Source organism: Thalassophryne amazonica, chromosome 14, assembly GCF_902500255.1.
Source record: "Thalassophryne amazonica chromosome 14, fThaAma1.1, whole genome shotgun sequence".
Lineage (NCBI taxonomy): Eukaryota > Metazoa > Chordata > Actinopteri > Batrachoidiformes > Batrachoididae > Thalassophryne > Thalassophryne amazonica.
This window is the reverse complement of record NC_047116.1, coordinates 30,910,787-30,926,601: the sequence shown is the minus strand read 5'-3', so window position 1 is coordinate 30,926,601 and position 15,815 is coordinate 30,910,787. Positions and strand designations below refer to the sequence as shown.

At 45.8% G+C, this 15,815-nt stretch overlaps 1 protein-coding gene across 1 annotated transcript in view; it reads right to left on the bottom strand.

Moving 5' to 3' along the window:
* csrnp3 (cysteine-serine-rich nuclear protein 3) overlaps nucleotides 1–15,401 on the bottom strand; it is an 81,356-nt gene extending 65,955 nt beyond the window's left edge. Inside the window, exons 1-2 of the mRNA XM_034187080.1 lie at nucleotides 15,196–15,401; nucleotides 4,460–4,500 (exon numbers count right to left, since the gene is read on the bottom strand). The gene's annotated coding sequence lies outside the window, so the exon portion shown is untranslated. The remainder of the gene's footprint in view (nucleotides 1–4,459; nucleotides 4,501–15,195) is intronic.
* Between the last annotated feature and the right edge of the window lie 414 nt (nucleotides 15,402–15,815).

Sequence of the window (15,815 nt, the reverse complement as noted above, 5' to 3'; positions counted from 1 at the left end):
TGGAAGGTCTTGACCCAGACTATAACATACCAGTAGATGACAGTATAGTTGTAGCTATTGGGTGTCCCTATCATTACCACATCATAGCTGCTCGGTCAGCTATAGACATAACATAATGTCAGGGAGTTTGGTACAAGGTAACTAAAATGTGGCTAAAAGGTCCTGTCACCATGTGGGAGTTATGAGATTAAAAATGTTACTACTAGTCACAAATGTGGTTTGGTTATTATGCAACCTCAGAGATAAATTGACTTAAATAAGACAATTTTGTGATATCTTGCAAAGGAACACTTCTGGGGGATCCCTGCAAATTCATTCATTCATTCATCTCCTACCGCTTAGTCCAATTAAGGGTCACGGGGGGCCGGAGCCTATCCCAGCAGTCATAGGGCGCGAGGCGGGGTACACCCAGGACAGGATGCCAGTCTGTCGCAGGGCCACAAACAGACAAACAAACACAGACACACACACACCTAAGGACAATTTTTTTTAAAGATTCCAAGCCACCTAACCCGCATGTCTTTGGATGTGGGAGGAAACCGGAGCACCCGGAGGAAACCCACGCAAACACGGGGAGAACATGCAAACTCCACACAGAAAGGCCACGGGAATTGAACCCACGACCTTCACGCTGTGAGGCAACAGTTCTAACCACTAATCCACCGTGCTGCCTCCCTGCAAATTCTGTTTGTGAAACAAATATTAAAGCAGCTTACCATTAAGAATGAACTATATCATAAAATGGTATTAATAAGAAATGTGTTACAGCATTACTCCAAAACGGAGTAAATGATTTTTTTCCCTCAAAGTTCTGCTCACAACACCTGATAAATGACAACATGACAAAAGTTCAGCATCCCTCAAGCTCCATCACGTTGGCTGGGGAGCGTTGGTGCACAGCCATTTTCAGATCTCTCCAAAGATGTTCAATCGGATTCAGGTCTGGGCTCTGGTTGGCCCACTAAATGACATTCACAGAGTTGTTCTGAAGTCACTCCTTTGATATCTTGGCTGTGTGCTTGGGGTCATTGTCCTGCTGAAAGATGAACCATCACTCTGGTCTGAGGTCAAGAGTGCTCTGGAGCAGGTTTGCATCCAGGATGTCTCTGTACATTGCTGCATTCATCTTTCCCTCAATCCTGACAAGTCTCCCAGTTCCTGCCACTGAAAACATCCCCACAGCATGATGCTGCCACCACCACGCTACACTGTAGGGATGGTGCCTCGTTTCCTCCCAACATGACACCTGGCATTCACACCCATCAGATCAAAGAATTTGGTTTCTCATGGCCTGAGAGTCCTTCAGTTGCCTTTTGGCAAACACCAGGTGGGCTACATGTGCCTTTTACCAAGGAGTGGCTTCCGTCTGGTCACTCTACCATACAGGCCTGACTGGTGGATTGCTGCAGAGATGGTTGTCCTTCTGGAAAGTTCTCCTTTCTCCACAGAGGAATGCTGGAGCTCTGACAGAGTGACCATTGGGTTCTTAGTCACCTCCCTGACTAAGGCCGTTCTCCCCTGATCACTCAGTTTAGAGGGGCAGCCAGCTCTGGCAAGAGTCCTGGTGAATTGGAACTTCTTCCATTTACAGATGATGGAGGCCACTGTGCTCATGGGGACATTCAAAGCAGCAGACATGTTTCTGTACCCTTCCCCAGATTTGTACCTCGAGACAAATCTGTCTCAGAGGTCTACAGACAATTCCTTAGAGTTCATGCTTGGTTTGTGCTCTGATGTGCACTGTCAACTGTGGGACCTTATATGTAGACAGGTGTATGCCTTTCCAAATCATGTCCAATCAACTGAATTTACTCCATATGGACTGCAGTTAAGCTGTAGAAACATCTCAAGGATGATCAGCGGAAACAGGATCAATCAATCAATCAATCAATTTTTTTTTTATATAGCGCCAAATCACAACAAACAGTTGCCCCAAGGCACTTTATATTATAAGGCAAGGCCATACAATAATTATGTAAAACCCCAACGGTCAAAACGACCCCCTGTGAGCAAGCACTTGGCTACAGTGGGAAGGAAAAACTCCCTTTTAACAGGAAGAAACCTCCAGCAGAACCAGGCTCAGGGAGGGGCAGTCTTCTGCTGGGACTGGCTGGGGCTGAGGGAGAGAACCAGGAAAAAGACATGCTGTGGAGGGGAGCAGAGAGCGATCACTAATGATTAAATGCAGAGTGATGCATACAGAGCAAAAAGAGAAAGAAACAGTGCATCATGGGAACCCCCCAGCAGTCAAAGTCTATAGCAGCATAACTAAGGGATGGTTCAGGGTCACCTGATCCAGCCCTAACTATAAGCTTTAGCAAAAAGGAAAGTTTTAAGCCTAATCTTAAAAGTAGAGAGGGTGTCTGTCTCCCTGATCTGAATTGGGAGCTGGTTCCACAGGAGAGGAGCCTGAAAGCTGAAGGCTCTGCCTCCCATTCTACTCTTACAAACCCTAGGAACTACAAGTAAGCCTGCAATCTGAGAGCGAAGTGCTCTATTGGGGTGATATGGTACTACGAGGTCCCTAAGATAAGATGGGACCTGATTATTCAAAACCTTATAAGTAAGAAGAAGAATTTTAAATTCTATTCTAGAATTAACAGGAAGCCAATGAAGAGAGGCCAATATGGGTGAGATATGCTCTCTCCTTCTAGTCCCCGTTAGTACTCTAGCTGCAGCATTTTGAATTAACTGAAGGCTTTTCAGGGAACTTTTAGGACAACCTGATAATAATGAATTACAGTAGTCCAGCCTAGAGGAAATAAATGCATGAATTAGTTTTTCAGCATCACTCTGAGACAAGACCTTTCTAATTTTAGAGATATTGCGTAAATGCAAAAAAGCAGTCCTACATATTTGTTTAATATGCGCTTTGAATGACATATCCTGATCAAAAATGACTCCAAGATTTCTCAAAGTATTACTAGAGGTCAGGGTAATGCCATCCAGAGTAAGGATCTGGTTAGACACCATGTTTCTAAGATTTGTGGGGCCAAGTACAATAACTTCAGTTTTATCTGAGTTTAAAAGCAGGAAATTAGAGGTCATCCATGTCTTTATGTCTGTAAGACAATCCTGCAGTTTAGCTAATTGGTGTGTGTCCTCTGGCTTCATGGATAGATAAAGCTGGGTATCATCTGCGTAACAATGAAAATTTAAGCAATACCGTCTAATAATACTGCCTAAGGGAAGCATGTATAAAGTGAATAAAATTGGTCCTAGCACAGAACCTTGTGGAACTCCATAATTAACCTTAGTCTGTGAAGAAGATTCCCCATTTACATGAACAAATTGTAATCTATTAGACAAATATGATTCAAACCACCGCAGCGCAGTGCCTTTAATACCTATGGCATGCTCTAATCTCTGTAATAAAATTTTATGGTCAACAGTATCAAAAGCAGCACTGAGGTCTAACAGAACAAGCAGAGATGAGGCCATAAGAAGATCATTTGTAACCTTCACTAATGCTGTTTCTGTACTATGATGAATTCTAAAACCTGACTGAAACTCTTCAAATAGACCATTCCTCTGCAGATGATCAGTTAGCTGTTTTACAACTACCCTTTCAAGAATTTTTGAGAGAAAAGGAAGGTTGGAGTTGGCCTATAATTAGCTAAGATAGCTGGGTCAAGTGATGGCTTTTTAAGTAATGGTTTAATTACTGCCACCTTAAAAGCCTGTGGTACATAGCCAACTAACAAAGATAGATTGATCATATTTAAGATCGAAGCATTAAATAATGGATGCACCTGGGCTCAATTTTGAGCTTCATGGCAAATGATGTGAATACTTGTGTACATGTGATTTCTTAGTGTTTTTATATTTAATGAATTTGCTAACCCCCCCCCCCCCCCCCCAAAAAAAAACATAAGTTTTTTCCGCATTGTCATTATGGTGTATTGTGTGTAGAATTTTAAGGGGAAAAAATGAATTTCATCCATTTTGGAATAAGGCTGCAACATAAGATAATGTGGAAGAAGTGAAGCACTGTGAATACTTTATGGATGCACTTTAAGTCTCTTCTACTTCCTTTCTTCTGCACAACACAGTGGAATCTGCAAAAATTATTCTTTGTCAATTTTTTAAATTTATGTATTTACTTCATGGGAATGTACTGTGAATTTTTTATGACCACCGACCAAAACTGGCTGTTTTTCTTGAAATAATTCCCAAACCCCACCCCCAACCCCCAGTATATTTTAGCTTCCATTATTTATTTTTATTCAAACTATTGTCTCCAACCATCCCCCCCTTCAAAGTATTCAATATCCACAATTATACTATGACATACAGCAGGAATAATTTAATGTTGTTTGCATTTTTGTGGTGATGCTGCATCAGTTGTATAAGCCTTGAACATCACATTTCTCACAGCCATGAATTCAGAATGTTAATGTGTTATCAAGGCTGTCAATATCACAAAAATGCATGTCAGAGGAAAAAGATGTGGTCTTACCTTTAGTTGAATCTGTTACACTGCAGTAGCCTGCGTATGTTCTGTGAACAATATCAAGAAATACTGTAAATGTAATGCATTTATTTTATTCATTACTGCAGGTAATATAATTGCCAGCATATATTTTGCCTTTGCTTTTTTTCCTCTTACAGACAGGAAGACACTCGTGTAATCGGCTTTGTGTGTCGTTGTATGTCCGTGTGCACAGAGCTGCTGGACATTAAATTGTCAATAGTTTGGAACCACTCCAAGAGTAACTGAATGCAAGAAGAAATCCAAATTTAAAACATTCTCAAACTAGAAGCACTCAGAGAGTGCAAACCTCAGCCAAGGCCATGGGGTCACTGACGCCATAACATCTACACGCCGTGGAATCATTGAACCTAAAAAAGTCTAACAATGATGTTTGCTCAGTAGTAAAAAAAAAGTTTCATGTGCTGTGACTGGATAGCATGTATCCTTAGCGCTTGGCATCACAGTTTATTGCAACTTGCACCTTTACCAGAAGCTGCTGTCATCTGATCACTGATATTGATATTGCATGTGCTTATAGACAAAAACAAATAAGAGACAAAATTCAATTCAGACAAGGCCATAGGGACACTGACCCTAAAGAGATTCCCTCCTTGGCACAGTAATCCATTTCTTTTTGTCTCTTTCTCTAAAATTGTATATAATAATCATTAGATTATTAATATATAAACAAAAATAAATTTAAGAAATATTACAATTTGAAAACAAATGCACCCGAACGTGATGACAGCTGCAACTGCTTAATGCTAACTTTTAACATTGAAAATGCCATAGACATGCTAACGCGTTAGCATCGGGATCCGGATCACCACTAAAATTTAATCACTTGTTCCTCTTGTCATTTCCAACCACTCCACAAAATGTAATCAAAATCTGTTCAAAACTGTTTGAGTTATCCTGCTGACAGACAGACAGCTAAAGACCCTGTTGTGTGGGCCGCTGAAGAGGAGGTACTGCTGGCCCACCACCACCAGATGGCGCTCTGCTTGGAGTGCGGGCTCCAAGCACGAGAGGGCATCGGAGCCGCTGGAGGTGACAGCTGTCATCTATCAACACCAGCTGTCACCCATCACCATCACTATAAAGACCGGACTGCAACTCCACCTCCTCGCCGAGAAATCAGCTACCATTCAGGTAATTTCTCTGCTTAAACTGAACAAGAGTCTGATCTCATTTACAGCCGTTTTCCTGTGACGTTTCCTTGTCTGCTGTGTTGGCGTTTGGTGTGGACTGCGACGGCTTCGCCTCACACCCCAACCAGATAAGTGGTTTCACAAGGAGCTGTACGAGTGTGTGATTGGAGGTGGAGGTGCTCCCTCCTCACTGAACACTGACTGTGGGATTACTGAGTGTGCGAACTCACACTCATCAATACTGTTTCTGTTCTCTGCCAGCAGTACCGGGTCTGACTGCTGAAGACAGTGGCCACCTGGGGTGCAGGGCTTGGCGGCTCCGGTGCTGTGTGGGATCCGGCTCTTCTCTTGCCAGGTGTCTTCTATCTTCGAGCCTGCCCACACGTCACCTTGTGTATATTTGACATTCCACCATATTGTTATTGTCTGTACGTCGTTGTGCGATTCACAACATTAAATTGTTACTTTTTGGCTTATCCATTGTCCGTTCATTTACGCCCCCTGTTGTGGGTCCATGTCACGACACCTTCACAACAGGATTTCTCGGCCAGCGTCACGGATCCCGAGGGGCGTCAACCATCGCTTGAACAGCCAATGGAAGAGCGAGGTGCACAGGCGCCAGCAGGAGGCGTGTTAGGTGAGCTGCAGCACATCTTAACCGCTTTTACTGCTCGGTTGGACTTAGTTACCAAGCAGGGCATTATTCTCAATCGGAGGATGGAGGCTCTCACCGCCCAGGTGGAAGCGCATGATCAGGGCGCTGCTGCAGCACCTCCTCCTGCTGACCGTATGCCAGAGACAGACATTCCACTGGTCGTTCAACGAACCCCCCCACCTTCCCCTGAAGCATACATAAGCCCTCCGGAGCCGTACGGAGGCTGTGTGGAGACGTGCGCGGACTTCTTGATGCAGTGCTCGCTCGTCTTTTCACAGCGTCCCGTCATGTACGCATCAGACGCTAGCCGGGTGGCTTACGTTATAAATTTGCTTCGAGGAGAGGCACGCGCCTGGGCTACAGCACTCTGGGAGCAGAATTCACGGCTCCTAACAATGTACACTGAGTTTGTGAGGGAGTTCCGACAGGTGTTCGACCACCCTCATAGAGGCGAGACCGCTTCAAGCGTGCTGCTGTCGATAAGACAGGGTTGTCGGAGCGCAGCGAAGTATGCAGTCGACTTCCGCATCGCGGCAGCGCGAGCCGGCTGGAATGCTGTTGCGCTCCGCGCCGCCTTTGTAAACGGACTGTCGCCGGTCCTTAAGGAGCACCTGGTGGCGAAGGACGAGCCACGGGATTTAGACGGGCTTATCGACCTGGTTATACGGTTAGACAACCGATTAACAGAACACCGACGGGAGAGAGACGAAGGGCGTGGTCAGGCACAAGCCGTCCCTCTTCCTCCCGGGTCCGAAAGGGAGCCGACTTCCCCACGCTCCACAGCCAGGGCTCTCCACGTGATGACAGCTCCCCCTGCTGACGTTGCTATGGAGACGAGCAGGGCCAAAAAACGATCAGAGCAAAGACAAAGGAGGCTGATCCGTGGAGAGTGTTTTCTCTGCAGCTCAACCGAGCATACACAGAGAGAATGCCCCAAACGGTCAAAACAGCAGCACTCGTCCTTAGAGACTGGGCTAAGGGTGGGTCACAACACCCACGCAGGGAGACCCCGACAATCTGCACATATCCCAGTCACGATCCTGAGTGGGGATCTAACCCTTCACGCCCCAGCACTGGTGGACACGGGGTCGGAGGGGAATCTGCTGGATAGCAGATGGGCAGAGGAGGTTGGGCTCCCTCTAGTGGCCTTACCGTCACCATTGTCGGTGCGGGCGCTAGATGGCACCCTTCTTCCACTAATCACACACCAGACAGAGCCAGTGACATTGGTGGTGTCTGGGAATCACAGGGAGGAGATTGTGTTTTATGTAACACCTTCTACCTCCCGAGTGATTTTGGGTTTTCCATGGGTGTTAAAACACAATCCCCGGATTGATTGGCCGTCTGGGGTTGTGGTTCAGTGGAGCGAAACCTGCCACCGGGAGTGTTTAGGATCCTCGGTTCCACCTGGTGTGACAGCTAAGGAGGGGGTTTTAGTCCCCCCCAATCTGGCGGCGTCTTCAGCAAGGATCTGGCACTCACGCTGCCCCCACACCGTCCGTACGATTGTGCCATTGATTTGATACCGGGCGCTGGGTACCCGTCCAGCAGGCTGTACAACCTCTCACGTCCGGAACGCGAATCAATGGAAACCTACATCCGGGACTCGTTAGCTGCCGGGTTGATCCGGAACTCCACCTCCCCGATGGGTGCTGGTTTCTTTTTTGTGGGCAAGAAGGACGGCGGACTCCGTCCATGCATTGATTACAGAGGGCTGAACGAGATCACGGTTCGCAACCGATACCCGCTACCTCTGTTGGATTCAGTGTTCACGCCTTTGCATGGAGCCCAAATTTTCACAAAATTGGATCTTAGGAATGCTTATCACCTGGTTCGGATCCGGGAGGGAGACGAGTGGAAGATGGCATTTAACACCCCGTTAGGTCACTTTGAGTACCTGGTCATGCCGTTCGGCCTCACCAATGCGCCCGCGACGTTCCAAGCGTTGGTTAATGACGTCTTGCGGGACTTCCTGCATCGGTTTGTCTTCGTATATCTAGACGATATACTCATCTTTTCTCCGGATCCTGAGACCCATGTCAAGCATGTACGTCAGGTCCTACAGCGGTTGTTGGAGAACCGGCTGTTTGTGAAGGGCGAGAAGTGCGAGTTCCACCGCACTACTTTGTCCTTCCTGGGGTTCATAATCTCCTCCAACTCCGTCGCCCCTGATCCGGCCAAGGTTGCGGCGGTGAGAGATTGGCCCCAACCAACCAACCGTAGGAAACTACAACAGTTCCTCGGTTTTGCAAATTTCTACCGGAGGTTCATCAAGGGCTACAGTCAGGTAGTGAGCCCCCTGACAGCCCTGACCTCCACAAAAGTCCCCTTCACCTGGTCGGATCGGTGCGAAGCCGCGTTTAGGGAGTTGAAACGCCGGTTCTCGACTGCACCGGTTCTGGTGCAGCCCGATCCTACTCGCCAGTTCACAGTGGAAGTGGATGCCTCTGACTCAGGGATAGGAGCTGCGCTGTCCCAGAGCGGGGAGTCCGATAAGGTCCTCCACCCTTGTGCCTATTTTTCCTGCAGGTTGACCCCGGCTGAGAGGAATTATGACGTCGGCAATCGGGAACTCTTAGCTGTGAAGGAGGCTCTTGAGGAGTGGAGACACCTGTTGGAGGGAGCGACGGTGCCCTTCACGGTTTTCACGGACCATCGGAACCTGGAGTACATCCGGACCGCCAAGCGGTTGAACCCCAGGCAAGCCCGCTGGTCACTGTTCTTCGGGCGCTTTGACTTCCAGATCACATACCGCCCCGGGACCAAGAACCAACGGTCGGATGCACTGTCCCGGGTGCATGAAGAGGAAGCCAAGGCCGAGTTGTCAGACCCCCCAGAGACCATCATCCCCGAGTCCACTGTCGTGGCCACTCTGACCTGGGACGTGGAGAAGACCGTCCGGGAGGCCCTGACACGGAACCCGGACCCGGGAACTGGCCCGAAGAACAGAATGTACGTCCCACCAGAGGCCAGAGCTGCGGTTCTGGACTTCTGTCATGGATCCAAGCTTTCCTGTCATCCCGGGGTGCGCAGGACCATGGCAGTGGTCCAGCAGCGCTTCTGGTGGGCGTCTATGGAGGCCGATGTCCGGGACTATGTCCAGGCCTGCACCACCTGTGCCAGGGGCAAGGCGGACCACAAGAGAACCTCAGGACTCCTCCAGCCCCTACCAGTGCCTCATCGCCCCTGGTCCCACATCGGCCTGGACTTTGTCACGGGCCTCCCGCCGTCCCAGGGCAACACCACCATCTTAACGATAGTGGACCAGTTCTCCAAGGCGGCCCACTTCGTGGCCCTCCCAAAGCTCCCCAAGGCCCAGGAGACTGCAGACCTCCTGGTCCACCACGTGGTGCGTCTGCATGGGATACCAGCGGACATCGTCTCGGACCGTGGCCCTCAGTTCTCCTCTCAGGTCTGGAGGAGTTTCTGCAGGGAACTGGGGGCCACCGTGAGTCTCTCGTCCGGGTATCACCCTCAGACGAACGGACAGGCAGAGCGGGCCAACCAGGAGCTCGAGCAGGCCCTCCGTTGCGTTACCTCCGCGCACCCGACGGCCTGGAGCGCCCATCTGGCCTGGATCGAGTACGCCCACAACAGCCAAGTGTCGTCTGCCACCGGCCTCTCCCCGTTTGAGGTGTGTTTGGGGTACCAGCCCCCATTGTTCCCACTTGTGGAGGGAGAGGTCGGTGTGCCCTCGGTCCAGGCCCACCTCAGGAGGTGCCGCTGGGTGTGGCGGACCGCCCGTTCTGCCCTGTTGAAGGCCCGGACGAGGGCCAAGGCCCATGCAGACCGCCGGCGTTCCCCGGCCCCTGCATACCAGCCCGGGCAGGAGGTATGGTTGTCAACGAAGGACATCCCGCTCCAAGTGGACTCCCAAAAACTGAAAGACAGGTATATCGGACCATTTCCCATCGCCAAGGTCCTCAGCCCGGCAGTGGATCCGCAGTGAAGCTGGCAGCCGTAGCTTCACTGCGGATCCATCCTGTTTTTCATGTGTCATTGATCAAGCCATACCACACCTCACCGCTCTGCACCCCTGGACCTGCACCGCCTCCTGCCCGGATCATCGACGGGGAGCCGGCGTGGACCGTGCGTCGGCTTCTGGACGTCCGTCGCAAGGGTCGGGGCTTCCAGTATCTGGTGGACTGGGAGGGGTATGGCCCCGAGGAACGCTCCTGGGTGAAGAGGAGCTTCATCCTGGACCCAGCCATGATGTCACCGGAAAAGTTATGCTCAAACAATATTATGGCTAGCCGGCAACAAAGCTCAAACGTTCTGGAGCATTTTAACCAAATTAAAGAGAAAAACGTGCAATGTAAAATCTGCAAGGCAGAACTTGCCTTCAATAGCAGTACAACAGCGATGCAGGAACATCTGAGAAGGAAACACGTTGTGAGTGATTCTGAAGTGTCAGTAAGCTAAATGGCTAGTTAGCTGCTAACAATAACTCTACCATGCAAAGCGAAAGCCATACATCAACAACATCCAGAAATGCCACCACCTTCTCTGGGCCTGAGCTCATTTGAAATTGACAGATGCAAAATGGAAAAGTGTGCTGTGGTCGGATGAGTCCACATTTCAAATTGTTTTTGGAAATCATGGATGTCGTGTCTTCCGGACAAAAGAGGAAAAAGATCATCCAGATTGTTACCAGCGCAAAGTTCAAAAGCCAGCATCTGAGATGGTATGGGTGTGTGCTAATGCCCATGGCATGGGCAACTTACACATCTGTGATGGCACCATCAATGCTGAAAGGTACATCCAGGTTTTGGAGCAACACATGCTGCCATCCAGGCAATGTCTTTTTCAGAGACGTCCATGCTTATTTCAGCAAGACAATGCCAAGCCACATTTTGTACGTATTACAACAACATGGCTTCATAGTAAAAGAGTGCAGGTACTAGACTGGCCTGCCTCCCGTTGAAATTGTGTGGCGCATTATGAAGCGCAAAATACGATAACAGATAACAGTCGTACATCAAGCAAGAATGGGAAAGAATTCCACCTACAAAATTAGTGTCCTCAGTTCCCAAATGCTTATTGAGTGTTGTTAGAAGGAACGGTGATGTAACAGTGGTAAACATACCACTGTCCCAACTTTTTTGAAACATGTTGCAGGCATCCATTTGAAAATGAGCAAATATTTGCACCAAAACAATAAAGTTTATCAGTTTGAACATTAAATATCTTGTCTTTGTGCAGTATTCAATTAAATATAGGTTGAAGAGGATTTGCAAATCATTGTATTCTTGTTTTTATTTACATTTTACACAACGACCCAACTTCATTAGAATTGGGGTTGTAAACATATACAATATACCTATTGCTGCAATCAATTTGGTCTTGGAGGATAAATAAAGTAAAATGCATATTCCAGTTGGAGTTTCATTTCAGAAGCCTGGGTAAGTGCTTGAGCCTTATAGCACATGGTATGACATTGTAATTGATCTGGTTCCATCCATCCATCCATTTTCTTCCGCTTTATCTGGAGTCGGGTCACGGGGGCAGCAGCTCAAGCAAAGCCGCCCAGACCTCCCGATCCACACACACCTCCCCCAGCTCCTCCGGGGGAACCCCAAGGCGTTCCCAAGCCAGCCGAGAGATGTAATCCTTCCAGCGTGTCCTGGGTCTTCCCCGGGGCCTCCTCCCAATGGGACGTGCCCGGAACACCTCTCCAGCAACGCGTCCAGGGGGCATCCGGAAAAGATGCCCGAGCCACCTCAACTGACTAAGTCTTATGCATTCTTTTTTTAAAAACATGTTACCGTAAATGCATTTTCTGAATGAAAAGATTTATTTGGATATATCAAATGTAAGAGCTTTAAGTGATTGCTAACTACATACATTTTACACATATAGGTCTATAGCTAGCTAAAAAGTGGCTTGGCTGTGCGTGTCAATGTTTTGCAACTTCATTACCTCATGTGAGGGAATGTCAAACATCAATGATAAAACTCTATTATGTGGTTATGATAGTACGCATGCTCTGATTGGCTGATTTCCGGTCTGACATTTTCCCATCTCAGACCGTTACCATGACAACTGGTCCGTATCACTTTTCAGATTTGCGACTTTAACAAACCAGAAAGCTAAAAACACGATTAAAAAAACAAGTCGGACATGAACATACTCCATAAATATCTATTAAATTTTGTCCACACAGCTAAAAACAACCATATAATAAGCGATTTATTAACTGAGCTTGCTCAGTTAATAAATCGCTTCGCATTTAGTCAATGCGAAGCATTTAGTCAGTAATCCTTTAATCTTTCACCTTCTGAGTTTTGACTGAATGTAGTGTCATCAGTTAGTTGACTGACTGCAGGATACTTCAAATCAAAATGAAACAGTTTCAATGAAATGGAGCAGAGACGAAGACTGGGGTCAATCAAAAAAGATACACTTTTGATCCAGATTCATATGCAGGATCATTTTTAAAGCATTATTATTGTTATTGTGCCTTTCATTGATTTTTGTGTACTTTATTCAATGGTGAAACAGCGCCCCCACCTCATTGCTAGGCATCGGCAGATGTATGCACTCTCTGAGTGCCCTCTAGTCTAGTAGATGTGATTGTATGGACTACAGTGTATGAAGAAAACATACTATAACATGTCTCATTTTCTCATCTGTAATTTTTTGCCACTGTTGCTCTCTCAGTAATGTCTTCTTGCACATGAAATGGTTTGGAATAAATGATTCAGCAGGATCTGGGTGCGCAGACATGTTTCTGTAATGTATGTGCCATTAATTGATCTATTGTAACGCTCCAAACAGGACTGTAAAAGCCAGCATCTCTTTGAAGACGTAGAGAACTGACCAGCTGGAGTGAGGGTCTTGTATGTTTGATTATATGTGATCATGACATGGGATCATGTAAAGGGTGATTTTAAGAAATTATGTTTTATTCTGTTTGTTGTACTGACTGGCACACGCACACAAAGTCATCATTTTGTAGTGTCACAACAGGCACTTTGTCCTGAAAACATAACGCTGCCATTTCAGTATTGATTTAGGAATGATTGACAGCGCTTTATCTAAATCTGTTGGTGAGCTCCTCTCTTTTTATAGTGGCTGTGGGGGGGAGCAGAAGGAAAAGAAAGCAGGAGGGGAGCAGACGCACTCTGCCTGTTCTACAGGAAGCAACAATCTGCACAGCTAGTTGGCCACATACTGCTGGCCTCTGGTACTCACCATGACACGTCCACCCCCAGTATTAATGCACTAAGGTATAGCAGGGCCACATGCACTCTCTCTTTGTGTTTCTTCTCTCTCACACAGGGTACAAAGTGTTTGAGTAGCAAAACAGCCAAATAAAATACATGCCTGTCTGAGACGGAACAAAGAAAACACTCCAATTATAATTAAACTGATCAATTAGGCAATCAAAAAATGTTAACCAATTATTTCAACAGCCAATTATGGAGTTGAATTACCGATCAAGCAAAAAATGGGCTTTTCTCTGTTTGAAATGCATATTTTGAAGATTTCATCAGTCGGATGATTTTTTTTTTTTTTTTTTTGAAGATGTCACTTTTTGCTCTGGGAATGGATATGATCAATTATGGTGTGATGACAGTTTGTGCATTAATGGATTAACGATCATATATATAGTATTATAATAATAATAATGCATTTTATTTTTAGGCATCTTTCTAAGCACTCAATAGCACACCAGAATGAATAAAGTCAAATGAAACAACAGTAAAAACAACAGCACAATGGCAAAAAACTGACGGAAATGTAATGAGTCACTTGGCTAATAGCACACGGATTGATGACAAATTTAACTTTTTTGTCTTTCACCTTTGCCAATTGTATGTATATTAACATATATTGTTCTTCTTCTTCTTATCATTATTATTAATCCATAGCCCAAGCCAAAAATGTTTGTTTTGCTCCCTGGCTTGCATCCCACCTTTCTACCAACTTTAATGAAAAATCTGTTCAGCAGTTTCTCTGTAATCCTGTTAATAAACAAAGAGACGTGGTGAATGCAGAACCACAAGGGAATAATCAGATTCAAAGACAATGCTAATATTCATCAGTTGCACCTCTAGATTTCTTGATCAATCGCCTAATTGGTTGCCACAATATTATTCTCCATCTATATTGGCAACTAATGTCCTAGCATAACAGCCAATACAGGAGTAAACTGCAATGTGTCGTGATGTGAGTCAATATTGAATAAGCTGGTGAATACATTTTGATCATTGTTTTGTCTGTCCCACATTTCAAATATGTCATCACATGATGAGTCATCAACATTTCCACCCAGGCAGCACAGTATTTAGGCATTCATACTGCCCCCACTGGGTGGGAGCATGGGTCCACATGCCTGCTAAAAAACACATTTGCTTATAACCAATAATGTAGCAATTATCTTATGAACAATTTTGCACAGAGACAGCAGAATCTACTCAGCTCATCTTCACGTTAATATTTATCCTCGTGTCGAATTGCAAATGCATATGTATATTCATTTCTGAGTTATCTCTCTCACAATTAACTGACACGCTCACATTTTGACAATCCAAAACCACTTTAATACGAAGTGTTCTGACAGAACTAGATGCATGAAAACATCACAATGTGTATTGACAGACTGTAATAGACATTTTGTTGTGTTATTCCCATAGATAATAGAATACAACTTAAAAATATTAATTTCAGATGAATGAACAGTAGAAATGAGAGTTGCAGGTGTGTTAGAACTCTTTAGGTGTGAAGCTCAGAAGAGTTTGACAAATGGTTCCTGACATAATGAAGAAACAAACATCTTTTATTTGCAATTCATATTTAAAATTATAATAAAATATTTAAATAAAACGCTTTATGGGATACAGACACATTTTTTTAAAAAGGTATTAATTTTTACTCTATTTTAAAAAATAAATAAAATGCTGGATTCTTACCATTCATGTCGTTGTTGTCATGTGGTCAGTGTTCATTTTTCACTGGTCCATGTTCCTCTTTCGGTGTCCCAGCAGGCTGTCGGGCGTCGAGGGAGCGTTGACGCCGGTACCGGATTCCTGACAGTGAGTGAGTGTGAGTGACCGGCACAATAGTGCTGTGGAACACTCTCAGACACTCCTCCTTCCGCCTGCTCACCGAACAATGGTGCAGCAGCAGACTGACGGCTGCTGCCACCACGTGACTCTCAGCGGCCAATCATGTGGCCGCACAGCGCCACAACCGGCTGCTGCCTTCAAATGTCACGGTAACATCATGAACCGTAAGCGTGGTTAAAGGCGGGTTTTTGACGACGAGGAGTTATATAGTCACAAAATAAATAAATGTAAAAATGTCAAGATTCAGTCTGCTGTATATACAGAAGTGATGCTATTTATATATGGGAAATTTAGTTGAGATGTCTTAGTTAAATATGATCAAATATGTAAATCAAATTTATGTAAACTGTAAAGGTGGGGCAAAAAAAGTGAGTTAAAAATTTATGCAGGCAATGGGTAAAGAAGTTTCCAAAAATGTATACATGTGCAAGACATTTTCAGAAAATTTGTAAAGATAATTAATG